Below are 22,772 nucleotides of genomic sequence, written 5' to 3' on the forward strand. Positions count from 1 at the left end.
TCGCACAGAGTCGGACACGACTGAAGCGACTTAGCAGCAGCAGCAGCAGTTGTATAAAGGATTCTGCAAGGGGGATTGATTAGGTGTTCTTCATGTTTACAGAAGATTAAACAGGAAATCAAGACCAGGAAGGTATTTTGGCTGAAGTGATCAAATATGTTCTGGCAAGATGATAAAGTGCTAGGATTAATTACTGAGAGGAAAAACAAGAGGAAAGAGAAGGGAACTCACATATTAAGTGCTTACTAATTTCCTAGCACTTTACATATATTATTTCTTTAAATCCTCTCAGCGTCCCTGGAATATGGGAATTATTTATCCATAATCAAATGTGGAACTTGAAGCCCAGCTAGTAACTTATCGAAAATCTTCAACAAATCTGTGTAATAAATACATTAGGCAGTTTATGGCAACACATTAGAGTGCTGTCTTGTGCCAAATTTGGAAAGGAAATTTAAGAAAGTATTTGATCTAAATGTACAATAGACAATCTATATGGTAGTAAATTGGAAGAGGAAATGGCAACCCACTTCAATATTCTTGCCTGGAGAATCCCCGTGGACAGAGGAGCCTGGCGGGCTACCGTCCATGGGGTTGCAAAAAAGTCGGACACGACTGAGCGACTAAGCACACAGCACATGACAGGAAAGGGATTACAGTCTTTTAATCATTACTCTTAAATATTTGGCAGAGTGGTAAAGAATTCACCTGCCAGTGCAGGAGATGCAGTTTTGATTCCTTAATGGGGAAGGTCCCATGGAGGAGGAAATGACAACCCACCCCAGTATTCTTGCCTGAAAACTTCCATAGGCAGAAGAACCTGGTGGGCTACAGTCCATGACATTGCAGAGTTGAACATGACTGAACAACTGCGCATGAGCACTTAAATATTACTTTTGAAGTTATTTGAAATTGAGACATATTTTACAATTGATGACATGTCATAATTTATTGGCAGCATTTTTTTTCATAGTATGTATTAATATTGCATCTTATAATCAACATGATCTTAGATTTGTTGGACTAGAGTCAATGGTCTTTGTTCTTTCACTCCTCAGAAACATTTAAGAACAACAGCAACCATTTGACCTTTTGGTTTTTCATTCATTTTACTCTAAGTCTGTTCTAATGAGATGGGCTTTAAGAAATTCTATGGTTAAGTTTTAGAAACATAGGAAAATCTGCCCTTTTGTTGGAGATGCTTATTATTATTATATTCTTATTATGTAATAAGAATATATATAATATAATTATATATTATATATATAATTATATTAATATATAATAACATTCTTTATTATACACTAGTATGTAAGAATCCTAGGGGGAAAAAAAAGCAAAATGTTTTTAACTTTGTGTAGCCCATTGTACAAACTTATTTAACCAAAGAGTTCCACCCACCTCACCTCTTTCTGATCTGTTTTTCAAAAACATTGTTAATATGCTTGGAAAACTTAATGCTCTGCATGTGTAATGTTGGGAGATGCTGAATTGTACACTCTTTTGCCTAAGAATATCTCCAGTTAGTCTCACCTTTCTGAGGGTAAACAGATTTTTCTGTTTTTCTTCCAGTTTTAGTGAGATACAATTGACATATAGCATTGTATAAGTTTAAGATGTACAGCATAATGATTTGACTTACATCATGAAATGTTTACCACAATTTTAGTGAACATCCATCATCTCGTATAGATACAAATTAAAAGAAAAAGTATTTTTCCTTGTGATGAGAAGTCAGGATTTACTCTCTTAACATTCATAAATAACATATATCAATGTTAATTATACTAATCATGTTCTACATTGTGTTCCTAGTACTTAATTTGTAACTGAAAGCTTATACCGTTGCACTGCCTTCATCCAATTACCAACTCCCCCACAACCCCCATAACTGCAAATGTAATCTCTTTTTACTCAAGTTTGTTTTTGGATGTATAATGGACCTATGACACTATGTTAGTTTACTGTTACACAATATAGTGATTTGATATTTTTATACATTACAAAATGATCATCCTGATAAGTCTAGTTACCATCTATCACCATACAATGGTATTATTATTGAGTATATTTTCTGTGCTGTACATTTTATCCCTGTGACTCATTTATTTTATAACTAGAAGTTTGTACCTCTTAATTTCCCTCATCTATTTCATTCTTCCCCCACCCCACCTGAAGGATTCTTTTTTCAGTCTTCTTACCCAAACTCGTTTTTATTTTTTGCTCATAACTTGGTGACACTACTTTACTAACTCCTTGTCTTTCTTTTTTCCCTCGAGTCATCTCTTGGTATATAGTTTTTCCTCTTTTTTCCTCTTTTGCTAGCAAAATTGTGATATGTAAATATTTTTAACTGGGTGTTTAGAGTTTTATTAGGGATTCTAAGCAACTAGAGAATTATTGGTAAAGTATAAATTGCAAAGGAAAAAACTCCATTTTCTAGCATTTTATGACATCTGAAGTTCAGTGTGTTATGGGAACCTCATTACCATATCTTATGCTGATCTCTTCAAAGGTATGACATTTTTCATTCTCAAGAACTCATTAAGAAGGAGTAAATCTCCATTCCCTGGTATATTTCTTGTTTATCTCTTTACTTCTTGACTCCCCTCCTTTTCTCTCCCCACTTCCCTTTGCCCTCTCTCTAAATCTGGAGTCAGTTTATTTATCAGTACTGTGTTCTGCCAAGATTATATAACCATGTAATAGTTGGAGCCATATTAGCACTTGTAAAAAAGAGCCAGCCAAAGTCTTTGGCTTTTTTATATCTAAGCTAAAGTAGCTTCTCCTTATCCGTCTTTATGTTGACAAATAGAGGACCGTGTTTCTTCAGTCAGCAAGACATTCAGTATACTTGATTTTATTGTTACCTTTTTCAGTTTCTTCCTCTGTTACCTGTGGTACTTGTCATCATTCCAGTCAACAGGTGTTCTTGAGTTTGTATTATGTTTTTAGAACTGTAGTGGCTATCATGGAGTTCATATTCTATGTTTTTAAGCATACTATGATCTCAGGGATGAAAAAACCATTGATGCATAACTTAGTGCACTTATAAAGAGGACCCAAAAAGTATAATGCTGCTTTGAAGGATATGGGGAATGACATTAGAAGTGTGGACTGGTGCCAGATTGTTAAGCAATTTGACTCCCAGGCTAAGACACTGTTAGGTATGATTGCTTTGGGGCAGGGAATAATATGTTTCATTTTTTTCTATGCTGCTATTTATTTAGCCCAAAAACTTGAATTTATTTCAAGTAACTTGATGCTTTATTACCAGCACATCATCTTGGCTTCAGTCTCTTTTCTGATTGTTTTAGCCTTTTCTACTTTGATGAACCTATGTCAGGATTTTCTAATATTAAATTAGACATTGTTCATAAAGCATTTCATAAACACTGCTTGGTACATATGGAGATGACAATAATATGATGACGAAATGTACTGGATTATAGATGTAGCCAAGGTGTGTGTGTGTTAGGGGGTGGGGAGGTGGGTTGGTGAAACCACACAATCTGTTCTAGTCTAGGAAGGCCAAGGTGTGGCCTCCAAGGTCTAGCCAAGGCCATTCTTGTAGCTTGCATGTTTTAGACATGTGAATCTCTTGATTTGCAAATCAATAGACCTGTGTTCTGATCCCAACTCTGTGTGACTTTGCAGATCACCTTCCTTTCCAGCCTGCTGTGCCTATTATAGATTATGTAATTGTTTTGAATTAGACAATTATTAAGAAAGGTATGATTCTAGATTTACAATATATAATTGGGGTGAGGTAGGCAAGTAGTGGTTGAGGATGGCTTAAAGATATGATGCTGCGAAGTCACTTCAGTCGTGTCCGACTCTGTGCGACCCCACAGACGGCAGCCCACCAGGCTCCCCCGTCCCTGGGACTCTCCAGGCAAGAACACTGGAGTGGGTTGCCATTGCCTTCTCCAATGCATGAAAGTGAAAAGTGAAAGTGAAGTAGCCAGTCGTGTCCGACCCTTAGCGAACCCATGGACTGCAGCTTACCAGGCTCCTCTGTCCATAGGATTTTCCAGGCAAGAGTACTGGAGTGGGTTGCCATTTCCTTCTCCTAAAGATATGATGAGAGTAGGGCTATCTCTTTTCATTGGAGTATTTCTGATGGATTACCCAAACGAAACTAGTAAATGACTGTTCAGAATTATTTTGCTTCCAGCAGAAATATTATGTTAACTAGAAAAAGGACCTATACAAAAAATCATGATAACAAGACAAAGCTTAAAGTACATTTGCATTTCTCAAATGAGTCAATAAATAAAATTCTGAGGCAACAAAACATCCCCCCAAGTGGAAACTACTCACTGAGCCAACTGAGGAATTTAGAAAAAGAAGTTGGTTAATATCTGATACTTTCACACTCTTTACATGACTAGGGCCAATGTAACCTCTTCAGATTTCAAATATACAGTTTATGGGGCTTTCATTGCTTAGGATACATCTCTTGGGCAGGTAGTTTTAAACTTCTTGCCAGGTTAGGTTTGAAAGGCTTAATCAAACCTTAATTGAATCAACCTTAATTGAAAGGCTTAATCCTTATTCTTCCCACACCCTCCAGTCTCCTTCAGTGCTCCTTCATGTCAAAAGGTCGACAAAGTACTTTGCCTGGAAATATTTTCATTTTTCAATTTAGTAATTATAATGCACTAGTATAGTACTGGTCTTTCTTCAGCTTGGTCCATATTTTACTGTTACTGATTCTTTTCTCTTTTCCTGTTATTACCTGTTTCCCTCTTCTTTCTTATCACTTCTCTCTGGGTCATGGCGTTGATGTGAATTTGTGTGAGAGAGATTGTGGGAGCAAAGAAATTGGAATGGTATCTTCTCGTTAATACTTCTTCCATAAGCAAACACAGAAACAAACCAGTGTCTGTTGCCTTGGATAGGGAGAGGTTGGAGACAGAACAAAAGTTAGAGAGAAGGTTGAGTTTATTTATTGAGTTGGGAAACGTGCTTTAGGAATATCTCTACTGAATTTGCGGAGAAGGCAATGGCACCCCACTCCAGTACTCTTGCCTGGAAAATCCCATGGACGGAGGAGCCTGGTAGGCTACAGTCCATGGGGTCGCTAAGAGTCGGACATGACTGAGCGACTTCACTTTCGCTTTTCCCTTTCATGCACTGGAGAAGGAAATGGCAACCCACTCCAGTATTCTTGCCTGGAGAATCCTAGGGACGGCAGAGCCTGGTGAGCTGCCGTCTGTGGGGTCGCACAGAGTCGGACACGACTGAAACGACTTAGCAGCAGCAGCAGCAGCAGCTACTGAATTTGAAGTGGGGATGATTTTAAAAAATGAAAGATTCTCTCCCTACACACCCCCTGAGGGAAAAAACAAAGCTAAACAAAAACTCCCTGACATTTATATAATTTCATTATAAAGGGTGGGAATATGTTGTTATCATTTCTAGATATCAACAGTTTGAGTTCTACTCATAAGGGTTAGAATGTTAAAAACAGAAGAGAATAATAATGCTATCTATTCAGGAGAGTTGAGACTTTAACCTTACTTTCATTTAAGGCTTTATTTGTCAAAGGTATTCTCAGGAGGTAATGATGAACCTGAAACTGTTCCAACCTGTGCTGAAATACTCCCACACTATGTTGTTGGAATAGATTTAAGCACTCTTGTAAAATCATGCCAGAAAGTTCTTACCATTTGAAGTTTCTGCCCTCAGTTGAATTAAGAGGAGGAATTTCCCATCTGTTTAGACAGAAGAACAGTGATCAGAAAATAGGTAATAAGAAAAGGTTTCCCTGTTTGTGATGTGCTTTTTATGGATGAAAGCTTTTCACTGGAAGAAATTTGTTTTCACAAGACAAATATTTGGACCTGATATTCAAAATAGGTATTTGGAAATGAATTAAACTTATAGCTCTAAATATTCTACTATATAATTATTTGGTTGGTGCTTGAATTAAAAACCAGTAGGTACTCTGGACTGGATTATGCTCACTTTAAAACCTCCCCCACTTTAAAATATCACATCACCACTTTCTTATCCCTTACCAGGATGACTGCAAGAATGTCTTAATTGAGCACTTACTTTCAGTACATCTTCCACTTTGCTGTTCAGTGGATTTAACTTTACATCTGATCAAATCACTTTTCCATTTAATGGACTGTAAATTCCTGGCAGATGTACAAGTTCCTTTACCATCTGGCCTATTCTATATCATCAGCCTCATCTTCTGCCACATGTCTTACTTGCCATCCACAGCAGACCTATGAGTTTTTTCCAGTTTCTGCTACCTTGTATGTGCTTCTGTTCTTTCTTCCATGGTATCATTTACTACCCTTTTATAATTGTCTGCTAACTTACCTGTTTCTTTAAACCAGAGAGGTCATGCCTACTCTATATTTTTCTAACATTTAACTACAGTGTCTCACTTAGTAACTGTTTATTGAATTACTACCCCTTCTCCTGCATCTAGTAAATGTCTGTGTGTCTTCACTCACCAAAGTTTAGAATTGCAAGTAGGTTTATGGCCATTCTTTAAGACCTGTATTTTCTGAATTTTCTTCTGAAAAGGAATCTTTGATTTCTAATTTTTACCCCTGTTATTATTGGTTCCACCCTCTTTCTTCACATTTCAATTATCTGATATAGTTATTTGTTTCTGAAATAGGGTCAGCCAGTGGCATGAGTGTCTGCTTTATTCATATTATATAACCATGGCTATTATATCTGTATTTCTGCTTTTATTTCCTGAGACTTTTAGAGTTACTTTCTGTCCCCTTGGCTACACTTGCTACTTTATGTACATTGTAGACAAGTGAATTTAGGTATAGAGAAGGAAAATGGATCACCCAACTTCACAGAGCAAGGAAGTGATAGAATTTGTTTTATATGGCTTCAGAGCTTATGCATATCTTTTTGCTGTACCACACTGCTGCTTCCTTCTGCATTATGCTGAAGCTGCTTTTTAAAATCATCCTGTAACCTCCCCTCTTGTGAATTCAGTTCTCATTTCCAAATGGATGGCAGGAAGGAAGTGGGGTTCAGGATACAAAATTTTTCTTTCCAGTCAATTTTACTGAAAAAGATTTGTTTATATAGTTTGTGATAGCCATATGGTGGCCATACCACATGCTTTTTATAGTTTGATAGTTCATGGAGAGCAAAAGAAAAAACAATGTTGTGAAACTTTTTTTTTTCTTTTAATTCATGGCCTTTGGGGGACTTTTTTTAATCTGGAAAATAATTTTTAAAAGAAATTTTTAATGTGTGTTTCATACAGTTGGGCTTGATAAATCGAGGTAGGGGGAAGAGAGAAAGAAAGAAAGGTAGATGAGTCCTTAAAAATATTAGTCTATTGGTTGCTTGTGTGTCCTTTGTTACTTGTAAGACAGAATAATTAAAGACTTAGAAAATTTCATTATCCTGTTATCCCAAAGTTTTGTCTTGGTGACCCAGTCTATTGAGTGGGCAAAAGAGTGTGCTCAGAACATGATGGAACTGGCATTTAGAAAATCCAGCAGATAAAATATTACACCCACTGAGTCATGAAACAGAAACAATTAAGGTCCCAATTTAGAATGATTCTGGACAGAGGCTCTAATCGTTAGGCTCGTTTAACAAACATCCATGTGGTAGAGTTGGAAGCATGAGCTAAGTGCAGAAATTAGTAGCTCTTGAGAAAGTTCTGTTTTACAATTTGAGCCTCTGTTAATCTCCTAAATTGACTCCTTTGCATTTTAATATAAATACCTAATATCAGTTGAAATAACAGAGCTATTTAAAGTTTCAAACTCGGATTCTTATCTGATGTTTCTGCTATTGATTCTTTTCTGTGTAACTTATAAGTGCAAAGTTTATCTTATTTTCAAGCAGGCATTTTTATTTATCAAGTCTCCATAAAAGAGCTAGAAAGAGAATTAGAAGATCCAACTTGTAATTAAAAAGCAAGTTTTAGTATAGTGGCTAGAAACAAGGCTCTAGAGGCAAATTGAGGACAAACCTCTGTTCCTCCTCTAACTTGTTACTTTATGATCTACACAAGCCACTTTCCTTCCCTTTGCTTCAGATTTCTCATTTATAAAATTTGCTTTGTAATAGTACCTACCTTGTAGAGTGGTAAATTCACAGTAAATACTAGCAGTTTGTAGTTTCTGCCCTGCCATTAACTTGTTCTGTCATCTTAGGTAGGTTACTTTATATCCTTGGGCTTTGTTTATGTCACTTATTTTGTATAAGTTCCAGGTCTTCTTTGGGAAATGATATGCTGTTTGGAAAAATTTGTATGTTCTCACATGCATCTAATGTGTTATTATTCTTTTTCTTTAGGGTCTAAAGTGTACGGTAGGATAGGAAACTAGAGTTGGAAGGGACCTCATAGAAAATCTCATTCATCCCTTGTACTTTATGGGAGACATGATCTTGGAATGGTACCTAGTTGTAGAAGAAAAATAGGTGAAGACCTGAAATTTCTATTAAGGCAAATATAACATGGAAACATTTTCTTGCTTTAAAATAGGTAGAATAATTAGAAACTCATTTTTCTGTTCATGTCATAAATATGTTTTATGTTGATGGTTTTTAACAGATCTAAATGTATTAGGAAAGTGTATCTTTAGTTCAGTATGCCATAATTCTTTGTGACTGTGGATATTCATTGCAACAGAATATTTGAAGTCTTTAAAAATGACCTTTTCAAATAGATAAATATCTTTCCTCATAAACATTTATGTCATCACTTTCTAGATGTTTTAAGTCACTCTTATTTGTTTCTCAAATGTTAAAAATTAACAGTGCTTTATTCCCAGGGAAGGGGGAAGGAATAAAACAATCAAAAACATTTGTTCAAGATCATCTTATTAAATGATAGAAACTCTAAAAAATAATTTTTATAAGTTTTTAAACTTGTCTGTAGACAAATGTATTTCCCCTCTTCTATTATAAAATTATGTGTATCTACTGAAAAACTTACAAAGAATAGTATAGGCAGTTATTTTTGTTCTCTGGTAGCTTTAGTCATCAAATCTGATGGTCCCACTCAGAAGATAATGGCCTTCAAACACAAATTGGAGAATAGAGAATTCTGTGAAAAAGACACTTTAAATTGTTTCAGAAAAACAATTGTTGTTTACTCTGTGACAGAAATAAGAGAAATGTTATTTAGCCTTTGTTTCTGAAATAATAAACCCCAATTTCCTCATGGACATCACCAGATGGCCAATACTGAAATCAGATTGATTATATTCTTTGCAGCCAAAGATGGAGAAGCTCTATACAGTCAGCAAAAACAAGACTGGGAGTTGACTGTGGCTCAGATCATGAACTCCTTATTGCCAAATTCAGACTTAAATTGAAGAAAGTAAGGAAAACCACTAGACCTTTCAGGTATGACCTAAAATCATAAGATTTATATAGTGGAAGTGAGAAATAGATTATTCAAGAGATTAGAGAGCCTGAAGAACTATGGATGGAGGTTTGTGACATTGTACAGGAGACAGGGATCAAGACCATCCCCAAGAAAAAGAAATGCAAAATGGCAAAATGGTTGTCTGAGGAGGCCTTACAAATAACTGAGAAAAGAAGAGAAGGTAAAGGCAAAGGAGAAAAGGAAAGATAAACCCATTTGAATGCAGAGTTCCAAAGAATAGCAAGGAGAGATAAGAAAGCCTTCCTCAGTGATCAGTGCAAAGAAACAGAGGCAAACAATAGAATGGGAAAGAGTAGAGATCTCTTCAAGAAAATTAGAGATACCAAGGGAGCATTTCATGCAAAGATGGGCTCAATAAAGGACAGAAATGGTATGGGCCTAACAGAAGCAGAAGATATTAAGAAGAGGTGGCAAGAATATACAGAAGAACTGTACAAAAAAGATCTTTACAACGCAGATATCATGATAGTGTGATCACTCACCTAGAGCCAGACATCCTGGAATGCAAAGTCAAGTGGGCCTTAGGAAGTATCACTGTGAACAAAGCTAGTGGAGGTGATGGAATTCCAGTAGAGCTATTTCAAATCCTAAAAGATGATGCTGTGAAAGTGCTGAACTCAATATGTCAGCAAATTTGGAAAATTCAACAGTGGCCACAGGACTGGAAAAGATCAGTTTTCATTCTAATCCCAAAGAAAGGCAATGCCAAAGAATGCTCAAACTACCGCACAATTGTACTCATCTCACAAGCTAGCAAAGTAAGGCTCAAAATTCTCCGAGCTAGGCTTCAACAGTACTTGAACCGAGAAATTCCAGATGTTCAAGCTGATTTAGAAAAGGCAGAGGAACCAGAGATCAAATTGCCAACATCCATTGGATCATAAAAATGCAACAGAGTTCCAGAAGAACATCTACTTCTGCTTTATTGAATATGCCAAAGCCTTTGTCTGTGTGTATAACAACAAACTGTGAAAAATTCTTAAAGAGATGGGAATACCAGACCACCTGACCCGCCTCCTGAGAAATCAGTATGCAGGTCAGAAGACAACAGTTAGAACTGGACATGGAACAACAGACTGGTTCCATTCGGGAAAGGAGTACGTAAAGGCTGTATATTGTCACCCTGCTTATAAGTTAAATAACTTATATGTAGTGTAAATCATGAGAAAAACTGTGCTAGATGAAGCACAAGTTGGAATCAAGATTGCTGGGAGAAATATCAATAACATCAGATATGCAGATGATACCACCCTTATGGCAGAAAGTGAAGAAGAACTAAAGAGCCTCTTGATGAAAGTGAAAGAGGAGAGTGAAAAAGCTGGCTTAAAGCTCAACATTCAGAAAACTAAGATCATGGCATCTGGTCCCATCATTTCATGGCAAATAGATGGGGAAACAATGAAAACAGTGACAGACTTTGTTTTTTGGGCTCCAAAATCACTGCAGATGGTGACTGCAGCCATGAAATGAAAAGACACTTGCTCCTTGGAAGAAAAGTTATGACCAACCTAGACAGCATATTAAAAAGCAGAGACGTTACTTTGTCAACAAAAATCTATCTAGTCAGAGCTATGTTTTTTCCAGTAGTCATGTATGGATATGAGAGTTGGACTATAAAGAAAGCTGAGTGCCGAAGAATTGATGCTTTTGAACTGTGGTGTTGGAAAAGACTCTTTGAGAGTCCCTTGGACTGCAAGGAGATCCAACTAGTGTATCCTAAAGGAAATCAGTCCTGAATATTCATTGGAAGGACTGATGTTGAAGCTGAAACTCCAATACTTTGGCCACCTGATGCAAAGAACTGACTCATTTGAAAAGACCCTGATGCTGGGAAAGATTGAAGGCAGAGGAGAAGGGGACGACAGAAGGTGAGATGGTTGGTTGGCATCACCAATTCAATGGTATGAATTTGAGTAAACTCCGGGAGTTGGTGATGAACAGGAAAGCCTGGCATGCTGCAAACCATGGAGTCTCAATGGGTCGGACACAACTCAGAGACCGAACTGAACTGAACTAATTTTCTCATATCATGAAAAGAAAATAATGATTCTTAACTATAGGTGTATTGTTGGGAAGTAATTAAGGAGCAGATGATGGCATGATCTTTCTCTTAATATTGGGTTATTATACTACTTTCAGAATTGCTTGTGTTAAGACAATGAAAGTGAAAGTGTAAGTCGCTCAGTCGTGTCCCACTCTTTGCGACCCCATGGGCTATACAGTCCATTGAATTCTCCAGGCCAGAATACTGGAGTGGGTATCCTATCCCTTCCTCAGCGGATCTTCCCAACCCAGGAATCGAACTAGGGTATCCCGGATTCTTTTTCAATTGAGCTATCAGGGAAGTCCTGCAATTAACTCACTGGCTTAAGTTTCAGACTTAGGTATTTTTTAGAATTAATATCTAAGTTTAATCAAGAATGGTTTCCTTGATGTCTTTTATAAAAAAAAAGTCTATGGTTATATACTGATCTGCTCTATTTATTCTTAGTGTGACCCTATCTTCTTAAATGTGACCCTTGTTAGTTTCTAAAAGCATTTTATAAATATTGGAGTTGTTGTATTTAATTTTGGCATAGAATATGTATATATGAAGTTAATATCATAAGTGATATTTTGTAATAGCTCTGAAGAACAGGAACCAGAGATCAAATTGCCAACATCTGCTGGATCATAGAAAAAACAAGTGTATTCCAAAAAAAGCATCTACTTTTGCTTCATTGGCTATGCTAAAGCCTTTGACTGTGTGGATCACAGCAAACCGTGGAATATTCTTTAAGAGATGGGAATACCAGACCACCATGGCTGTCTCCTGAAAAACCTGTGTGCAGGACAAGAAGCAATAGTTAGATCCAGACATGGAACAAGGGACTCGTTCAAAATTGGCAAAGGAGTACGTCAAGGCTGTATATTGTCACCCTGCTTATTTATATTGTCACCCTGCTTATTTTCTCTGCACAGTGAAATGCCAGTCTGGATGACTCACAAATTGGAATCAAGATTTCAAGGAGAAATATAAACAACCTTAGATATGCAGAAGATACCACTTTGTTGGCAGAAAATGAAGAGGAACTAAAGAGCCTTTTGATGAAGGTGAAAGAGGAGAGTGAAAAAGCTGGCTTAAAACTTAACATTCAGAAAAGTAAGATCATGGCATCTGGTCTCACCACTTCTTGGCAAATAGATGAGGAAAAAGTATAAACGATGACAGATTTTATTTTCTTGGGATCCAAAATCACTGCAGATGCTGACTGCAGCCATGAAATTAAAAGCTACTTGCTCCTTGGAAGAAAAACTATGACAGACCTAGACAGAGTTTCAAAAAGCAGTGACATCACTTTGCTGACAAAAGCTGTATAGCCATGTACCGATATGAGAATGGACCATAAAGGAGGCTGTGCTGTTAAAGGTATGTAGTTATGTATGGATATGAGAGTGGACCCTAAAGGGGGCTCAGCACCAAAGAACTGATGCTTTCAAATTGTGGTCTGGAGAAGACTCTTGAGAGTCCCTTGGACAGCAAGGATTTCAAACCCTCAATCCTAAAGAAAATCAACCCTGAATATTCATTGGAAAGACACGCTGAAGCTCAAGCTCCAATACTTTGGCCACCTGGTTTGAACAGCTAACTCATTTGAAAAGACCCTGATGCTGGGAAAGATTGAAGGCAAGAGCAGGGGATGTTACTGACTCAGAGGACATGAGTTTGAGCAAACTCAGGGAAATAGTGAAGGACAGAGAAATCTGGTGTGCTGCAGTTCATGGGGTTGCAAAGAATCAGACATGAGAGCAACTGAACAACAACAACAACAATATTAGGCGTATGTAAAGTAATATGATAATGGTAGTGATTATCATTGCCCTACTCCTTGTAAATAAAATGTACTAAATAGTGAAAATATTTTTAAACAAACCAATAACTAACACTTCCTTCCTTTATAAACCTAGAAAGTCAATAAAGCTCCCTAATGTAGCTCTTCATTTAGTACATTGATTTTTAATTCTATTATACCTAACGTCCTTTTTTTTATTGTGAATGTTTTGTATCATCCTTTTTTTATCCTGAACGTACAACCAAATACACAATAAAAAAATCAATGTAATGTACAAACTGTAATTTAAAGAAATAAAAGTGAAATGAAACATAATAAATATTAAGTATTATATGTCAATGATAGAAAACAGCAATATAGTGAAACTTTGGAGTTAAGGTAGAGATTATATATCATTCCATACAGGAAACTTAAGTTGAAAGAGTTAATGTACAAATAGATACTAAAGTAAAAATGAGTGATGCTAGAATAACTTATGGTAGACCACATTTCTTACTATTTAAGTAAAAGAGTAATAATTTTAGTCAAAGTATGAAAACATTAGAAGACAAATTATATACTGCCAAATTGGAGAAAATGGGTTGGAATAATCGTCTAGATTATAATTTAAGATGGTATAGTACTGAAATTGGAGAAGGCAATGGCACCTCACTCCAGTACTCTTGCCTGGAACATCCCATGGACGGAGGTGCCTGGTAGGCTGCAGTCCATGGGGTTGCTAAGAGTCGGACGTGACTGAGCGACTTCACTTTCCCTTTTTCCTTTCATGCACTGGAGAAGGAAATGGCAACCCACTCCAGTACTCTTGCCTGGAGAATCCCAGGGACGGCAGTGCCTGGTGGGCTGCCGTCTATGGGGTCGCACAGAGTCAGACACGACTGAAGCGACTTAGCAAGCAAGCAAGCAAGTAATGAAATATTACTTACACTTTGAATTTCTACATCTAGAAAGAAAGCATAAGAAGCATGATAATTTTGAGGTGGTGGTTAGTTTTGTTTGGTGCCTATTGAATTTGTCCTGTTGGCAGGGTACTGTAATGGAGGTATTCAGCAGGTGATTCAAAATGAGAATTAAAGTTCTAGAAAAAGGTTACATCAACAAAATTTACTTTTAAAGATTATTCATAAAGTAGGAATAATTGAAGCTTTAAGATTAGATAATATTACAAAGAGGATAATAGTAATAATAGAAATTAACATCATCATTGCTGTTAGCATTTGTTCATTATGTGCCATGCAAAGTATGTCTATTAGACATACTTTTTTTACATATTTCTCATACAGCCCCTGTAAAATAGATATAGTACAGTTCTTCCCAGCATCTTTTTACAGATGGAACAACTAGCACACACAAGAGATTACCGTAGTTCACATAGCTAGTAAGTGGAAGAGTTTGAATACAAACTCAGGCAATCTGGTTTAAGAACTCACTTCCAACAAAGGGAATTCTTGGGATGCTCATTCATTTAAAAGAAAGAAGTAGCTGTTAGTGAAGAGGGTAAATCAGAGTGCACGTTGTTATGGACGTCCAAGGACAAAAGCGTGTTTGTTAGAATCACAGACTTAAGAGCATTTTAGAAAAGGCTATGGGATTTGATGATTAGTAAGTTCTTGGGAAAGAATCATTTAGTAATGTCATAGAGTCTGAGAAAATTACCCTAGTGTTTTTTTTTTCTTCAGAATTTTTAAAAATTTTTTATATTCTATTTATTTGTCCAGTACCTATTCTGAACTTTAATATACTTTATCAGACTGAATGTGAACCTTGCAACCATGGTGTATTCATTCTTTTAATAAATCCTGATGTCACTCTCTAAGGAAATCTATCAGAAACAAGCAATCTAATTTTAGATTTGTTTGGGGCAATAGAAACTGTTGAAGATACCAAAAGCTATGATTAAATTAGTTCTAGATGAAAAGGCAAATATTGCAGAAAAGTTTGGTGTGGAAAGTGAAAAAATTTTAAGTATGATTTGTATCATGTAGTTAAGAAAAAGTAACTCATCATTCTTGGGTGTGATAATGAAGAAATATTCATGTGGGTGTTTTGATGATTAATTAGTTGATGTGTGTAAAATGCTTTAAAAAAAAAAGTGTGGCATAAATTCTAAATATTTTATTCCCAGAATTCTGTCAGGCTTCATGGCTGCCTTCCCATGTGCTTGTCTTTCTGCACCTGTTGCTAGAACTTCTTTCCACAGTAGTACTGCTTTTGCTGTCATTTGAAGTCTGTTCCAGATTTCTCATCTCATAACTCTCTCCACATGCTGTTACTTGGTTATCTAATTTTAATATGATGCTTTTTTAATATAACTTTAATAAAACTATATATATATGTATAGCATATACATGTTACACAGTGAAATGCATTTTCTCACCTTTGGTGACTGCCGGAGTCCCACTCCAGCTGGTCCAGGGGTCCCCAAGGGATGAACGGCATCGGCGAAAGGAAAAGAAAGGAGACAGAGAGTTTTTGATGGCCCAAGGACCATAATCTTTATTGCTTTAGTCTGTATTTATATAGCACATGATCTTCTATGTAATGATTTTTACAATATTTTTCCATTCAGATCAACATCCCCTGATTCTAAGATGTGTTAAAAGTTTTTTCCTAGTCTATTGTCACATTTTGGTTACATGTTTACCCTGAAACCTATTTTTATTTTATTAAAACATTGTCTATAAATTATATTATTTTATTTACTTATTTTGTACAGCCTGTTACTACAGCAAATACAGCGTCTTGCTTCAGTGAATAAGTACTATAGCGGTGGTTAAGGGCAAAGTTTTTCATAGTACAGCCATTGTCAGCGGTGGCTTGTTTACCATCTACGCACATACCACAAGACTATTTCTGGCAGAGGGAAGTCTTTTGCAGTTTACTTAGAAACTATTTACAATGCAATTTATATTTTTCTTTTCCATTTATGCTTAGATTCTGAGGGTAAAAGGCAATTGGCTTAGTTTCTGTAATTTTCCCTGATACATGACGTAAGTTTTCCGGTCATCAATAACAATTCCCTCATGAGGCCAGGTCACAATAGGCTTAGGGCTTGTTTTCCAAATGATCATGGCCTTATTCCCTGGCTGAATGTTAGCGACCCACCAGTCAGGGGCCTCAGTAGGTTTAATCATTTTTGGAATGTTTCTCTGGGGCAAGGGATCATTTTTCTTTTTGCTGGACTCTCATGACCTCATCATGGAAGCCTCTACAACTCCAGCCATCAAAGAATAAAACAGAGTTAGCCACAACAAAAGCATAGAAATAAGAAGGAGGGAAGGTTCCAATCTTGGAGAGAAACTGCTTTGCAGTTTCTTCTTGATTGGTGCGTTGACTTTGTCATCCGGCAGTAGGTCCAGAACGGCTCCCAACAGGTGACTTAGGTAAAGTAATTTTGTTCATATAGTATTTTCCCAGAATCATCTGCCCCAAAATGGCTTATCCCTGGGAATTTAATAATATCTTTAACTAAAATTTAGTTACCTGTTTTACTAGCTATTTTTTTAATTCTTCAGTGTTCATTTCTTTCTGTTGTCTGGATGCCTTTTCCTTGTCCATTAAAATAAGAACTTCAATTTGAAAACTTACCACAAATAACACATATCCCCTCCTCTATTAAAATATTTATTATTTGTTAAAATGGGGCTTCTCTGGTGGCTTAGAGGGTAAAGAATCTGTCTGCAATGTAGGAGAGCTGGGTTCCATCCCTGGGTTGGCAAGATCCTCAAGAGAAGGGAATGACTACCCACTCCAGTATTCTTGCCTGGAGAATTCCCTGGACAGAGGAACCTAGAGGGCTATAGTCTATGGGGTCGCAAAGAGTCAAACATGACTGAATGACTAACACTTTCACTTTCATAATTTTAATAACATTTTCCAAATTATATTTCATATCTCTTTAGAAGAGGCTCTTTTTTATTGCTTAAGAATGAAGGTAATTTTTTTCTAATGGGTTTAAGTTTATTTTAAAAAATTAATTACGAAGAGATATTTGTCAAGTCTGAATAAAACACATGCATCAAAATACCATACGCATAGCTCTTTAAACATAAACATTAATTACTCCTGAGGATTAAACATTGCCAAGATGAAATCACTGTATTTCCTTGGTACTTTATTTTGACATTGAATTTATCACACACGCGCACACTTCTCGCTATTGTGTCTCTCTTTACTGATCTAAAACCAAGACCAGTATTTAAAAAGTGCTTCAGTTCAGTTCAGTTTAGTCGCTCAGTCGTGTCAGACTCTTTGCGACCCCATGAATCGCAGCATGCCAGGCCTCCCTGTCCATCACCAACTCCCAGAGTTTACCCAAACCCATGTCCATCGAGTCAGTGATGCCATCCAACCATCTCATCCTCTGTCGTCCCCTTCTCCTCCTGCCCCCAATCCTTCCCAGCATCAGGGTCTTTTCCAATGAGTCAACTCTTCGCATGAGGTGGCAAAAGTGCTTATCTGTGAAACAAGTACTTCAACTAAAAGGCACATTAGAGGATGATGTTATCATAATGTGATCATTCTCTTCAGATCGTAAAACAAGAAATGCTTCACTGTTGCCTTTAGTCCCATAGTTTATGATTATCATTATAACCACTATTTTAATTCTGTTATTGATACTGTAGAATGTGCTTATCTGGAAAGAATATGTTTCTGCTTGAAAGAGAGTAAAACAGTCCTTGTGTTTCAGTTTATAGTTGTCTCCCCCAATTTAGACATAAATGATTGTCTTTTGTTTTGAAAAATTTGATTATACTGTAATATTTGTGCTTTCTGAGTCTAGTGGTATACATAACTAATTTGCATTTACTTTCTGCCCCATTTTGCACACACTGCTCTTTATGCTGATGACCCAATTCTCTGTCATTAGTGATCTTAGATAGTATTGTAAGATAGGTTTGTGTTCTCAATGATAATGTGAATTTATAGTTTAAATTGGTTCCTCTGAAAACAATATAAGTGCATAGGAAATATCTCAGTAAAAGTAAGAGTAATTACAGAACATAAATTTTGTAGCCCCATTTTCTTTGGGGCTTCCCTGGTGGCTCAGACAGTTAAGAGTCTGCCTGCAATGGAAGAGACCCAGGTTCAGTCTCTCGGTTGGGAAAATCCCTTGGAGGAGGGCATGGCAACCCACTCCAGTATTCTTGCTTGGAGAATTCCATGCACAAAGGAGCCTGGTGGGGTACAGTCCATGGGGTCACAAAGAATCATACACGACTAAGAGATTAAATCTTTCACACTTTCATTGTCTTTCAAGCTTTCTTCTTGATTAGCATTCCCATTTCTGATATGAGTTCTCTGAGCGTGTGTACTCAGTTGTGTCTGACTCTTTGCAGCCCTGTGGACTGTAGACCACCAGAATCCTCTGTCCATGGAATTTTCCAGGCAAGAATACTGGAGTGGGTTGCCATTTCCTACTCCAGGAGATCTTCCCGACTCAGGCATCAAACTCACATCTTCTTCATCTCCTGCATTGGCAGGCAAATTCTTTATCACTGAACCACCTGGGAAGCACATTATGAGCTATACTGTATCACTTAAATCTTCAGTTCTACAGGACTTAAGGTTCTAGTCCAGGATTCAGCTATTCTTTTATATATTGTTGTTCCGTTTCTCAGTCCTGTCCGACTCTTTGCATCCCCCTGGACTGCAGCATGCCGGACTTCCTTGTCCTTCACCATCTCCTAGAGTTTGCTCAAATTCATGTCCATTGAGTTGGTGATGTCATACAACCATCTCATCCTCTGTCGTCCCCTTCTTCTCCTGCCTTCAATGTTTCCCAGCATCAGGTTTTTTCCACTGAGTCAGCTCTTCATATCAGGTGGCCAAAGTGTGGAACTTCAGCTTCAGCCTCAGTCCTTCCAATGAATATTCAGGGTTGATTTCTTTAGGATTGACTGAATTGATCTCCTTTCAGTCCAAGGGACTTTCAAGAGTCTTCTTCAGCACCACAGTTCAAAAGCATCAATTCATCGGTGCTCAGCCTTCTTTATGGTCCGACTCTCACATCCATGCATGACTACTGGAAAAACCATAAATTTTTATTTAAGTGGCTGTGAGTTCCTAGACCAGAGCTTCACAATTTAACAGTAACTGCTTTAAACTGAAAACATATTTCATCTGTGTTTTTATACCCAGCTGCTGCTGCTAAGTCGCTTCAGTCGTGTCCGACTCTGTGCGACCCCATAGACAGCAGCCCACCAGACTCCACCGTCCCTGGGATTCTCCAGGCAAGAACACTGGAGTGGGCTGCCATTTCCTTCTCCAATGCATGAAAGGGAAAAGTAAAAGTGAAGTCGCTCAGTCGTGTCCGACTCTTGCAACCCCATGGACTGCAGCCTACCAGGCACCTCCGTCCATGGGATTCTCCAGTCAAGAGTACTGCATTGGGGTGCCATTGCCTTCTCCGTTATACCCAGCAGTTCCAGCCTACACTTTTGATTGTGTTTGTTGTTGTTTCTTTTTCCCCTGAGTTAACAAGTTATGTTGTTGAATGACATAGTTATTAGATAAAGGAGCTTCCAGGAACTTTTGTGAGATTTTTGTATAGTCAAACAGATGTATATGGCTAAACTTCAAGGCACGAGTAGGGATGGGTTTTGGTAAGTCTGAGTTAGGAGTCTTTAATGAGAGCAACAGAAACTGACTTTGGCCATCACAGCGGAAAAGGAATTTATTGAAGTTAAGTGGGTAGTTCTCATAGACAGCAGGAGCCCTAAAGAAGCAGATTTATAAAATGGGCAGAAATCAAGGGCAGCTGGGCACTGGCAAGAATTACCAGGACTGTGTCACTGAACAATCCAAGTTGGGAATCATTCCCTGGACCTTCTCCATTGGATTCTTAGTCCTGTTGCTGCTTTTGAATTCTCAGTAGTTTTGCCACCACTGGACTCTAATCTCCATATGGATAGCTTTTTAAATGTCTCTGCATCTTAGCATTACTCCTTCAGGTTTCAGAATTCCAGGTGAAACATCTGATTGCCTTAATTCAGGTCACTTACTGCCAGGGAATGAGAGCAGAAGGGATCTTCTGGTACCCTCAGCTTACATATGAGGAGACAGAGTCTATTTCTTTCCAAGGAAGACCACACAGGGAGATTTAACTCCATAGGATATTGTTTGATGCTGGGCATTAAAAAAAAAAAAATCAAATATTTAATCCCAAGTTAAAACTTTGTAATCTTGATGTAGAACTTTGTAATCTTGATGTTATTTCAATATCTTATCACTGTGATTTGCTACTTAGATATTCTTTTAACCAATATAAGTTAACTTTTTAAATGATTTTATTTCCTCATTTTAGTGCTGAAAGCATAGAAGAAATCTGGTTAGCATCTATGTATGAGAACTCTTTATATTCTATAAGATTGTAATGCGACAATCATAAAGAAAACCATTTAAAACCTTTAATTCAGTTTTTGCCTATATTTGAGGATAGATTCCTATTCTCACATTAATTTTTTCTCTTATCTTTTTTCCTACTTCCTTTCCTCTTTTTCCCCTCTCATTCTGTTTCTAGTTTTTCTTTTCCTTTGTCACATATTTGTAGAGCACATCTATGTTCAGGTATGCATGCCTTTAAAAAAAAAAAAGACAATGACACCTTCAGCCTGACCAGTGCAGAAATGCAGATCTGAATGCACATGATTACTGTTATAAGTGAGAAATGAAAAAAATGCTGTAAAATAAGAAATTTGGGTTATGTTGGTCATATTGGTAGGATAACTAAGAAGCATACTCTTCTTGCTCACTCTTGTTTTTTTAAAGAATCAGTAATCCAGGTGATACTTCTTTTAAAGCGAAATTCTGAAATATGAAAAACCAGAAACTGTAGTACAAGTAACACTCATTCCCATCTCCCTGAGTTTAAGTTGTGTCTTATTATACACAAATAAATTATTTTCACTTTCACTTATTTGAACTGTCATGTGAACAGTGATTGCCATCTCTTATCTTTGTTTTGGGAAGTTTACAGCTTTTCTATTTATTAATAAAACTTCTTAAATGGAATTTTGGGAGTGTGCATTAATTTTAAAATGAAAGAAAGATAAGTAAAGTGACAGTTGAAGTATGTGAAGAAAACTGAATGTGGTCAGTTGACTTGAATGGAGCCCTGGCTCTGTGTGACTTGTAATATGACACTAGGTAGGTGGCTTGACTTCTTTCAGCCTTTATTTACTCATCTGCACAACAGAGGCAATATTACCTATCACCCTGTATTGTTGTGAGGTTCCCAAGAAAGGATATATGTGAAAGTTTTGCCAGATGTTCTTAGATTCATTTTTTATATAGCTGAAAAATGAGATTAAAAGGTTTATCCTGACTGTAAGTAATTCTGAGATTATTTTAATCTCAGTTTTTCGTAATGAGAGTGAACAATTTCCTAAAACATTTTAGATGACATTTCACTTGAACACATTATCATTAGTGATGCTAAATATAGTGACATAGTAGTGTCCCTAACTCAAAACCTTACTCTTAAAGGTTTCTTCCTTTAGTATATTTATGATTATTGCCTTACTGTAGGAAACTTTCAAATCTTTGCTCTTTTAAAATTTTCTTTGACCATAACCACAGAAATTAATATGTCTGATTCAGGAGGATGCGGTTTTATCTTTCTTCACAAAACAAAGATGACTTTGGCAATGAAGAAGCTTAAATATTCCAGGGCTGTGTTCTGTCTGCCTGCCTTACCTTGTCTTGTCTTTTCTTTATCTTTTCTAAGCATGTGAAGAAGTATTGATATTGCTACTAAGAAATAAACACTTTTGCCAGACTATCAGAAAAGATAGTTAGATTTGCAACATGTTTTGGCATAAAATGAACCACTTTCTTCCTTAGTGCATATTTGGGATTCTAGGTAGCATACAGAAACTCTGAATTCCTCAGATCATAAATATAGATTAAAGCAATTAAATTTCTAAGTATATTTATGTGTGTATCCAAGTTTGATAACCTGCTTTTAATTAAAGGTGTTCAGCACAGTTTTAGCCCATCTAAATGAACTGGAGCTGATACAGTTTAAGAGAGCAGAAATAGATTAGTCCCTTTTTTTTATATTGTTCTTGTAGCTTATATTATACCGGGGATGATTAGTTTACTGAACACAATACTTCCAAAAGCATCAGAATAGCTATATCTCAGGACCCAGCTTGATGAAAATTCATATGTTATTACCTTTTTACTTTTTTATTGCATTAAAGGATATACATTTTCTTTACTCCATCACTATTTTCTACTCACCTATTACTCCTAGTAGCTTCCATTTATTATACCATGTTTTAGAATTCTACCCACTGCCTTACATAATGTTTTACATTTTATCTTCGTAGGAGCTCAGTAGTTATTAAATGCCCATTTTAGAGATGAAGCGACTGATGCTGAGAGAGGCTGAATTAGTTTTTCCATGATCTCAGACACTGTATTTGGTACTACCAGCCTCCTAAGGGAGTTGAGAACGGTTTTTGATTTCCTCTTGTCTTCTAATATCAGACCTATATGTACTTCTCAAAGAAGAATAGACAAAATAGCAG

At 36.8% G+C, this 22,772-nt stretch overlaps 1 protein-coding gene and 1 long non-coding RNA gene across 10 annotated transcripts in view; one reads left to right on the forward strand and one right to left on the reverse strand.

Moving 5' to 3' along the window:
* Positions 1-22,772, forward strand: part of METTL15 (methyltransferase 15, mitochondrial 12S rRNA N4-cytidine) — a 375,213-nt gene that overhangs the window by 41,200 nt on the left and 311,241 nt on the right. The gene's annotated exons all lie outside the window — the stretch shown is intronic.
* Positions 39-9,547, reverse strand: LOC145526850 (uncharacterized). The gene is made up of 2 exons (XR_014069236.1): positions 5,245-9,547; positions 39-615 (listed from the first exon to the last, which is right to left on the reverse strand). It is a non-coding gene; the product is annotated as an uncharacterized LOC145526850 (long non-coding RNA).

Source organism: Giraffa tippelskirchi, chromosome 11 (assembly GCF_054371585.1).
Source record: "Giraffa tippelskirchi isolate mGirTip1 chromosome 11, T2T-mGirTip1v1.2.pri, whole genome shotgun sequence".
NCBI lineage: Eukaryota > Metazoa > Chordata > Mammalia > Artiodactyla > Giraffidae > Giraffa > Giraffa tippelskirchi.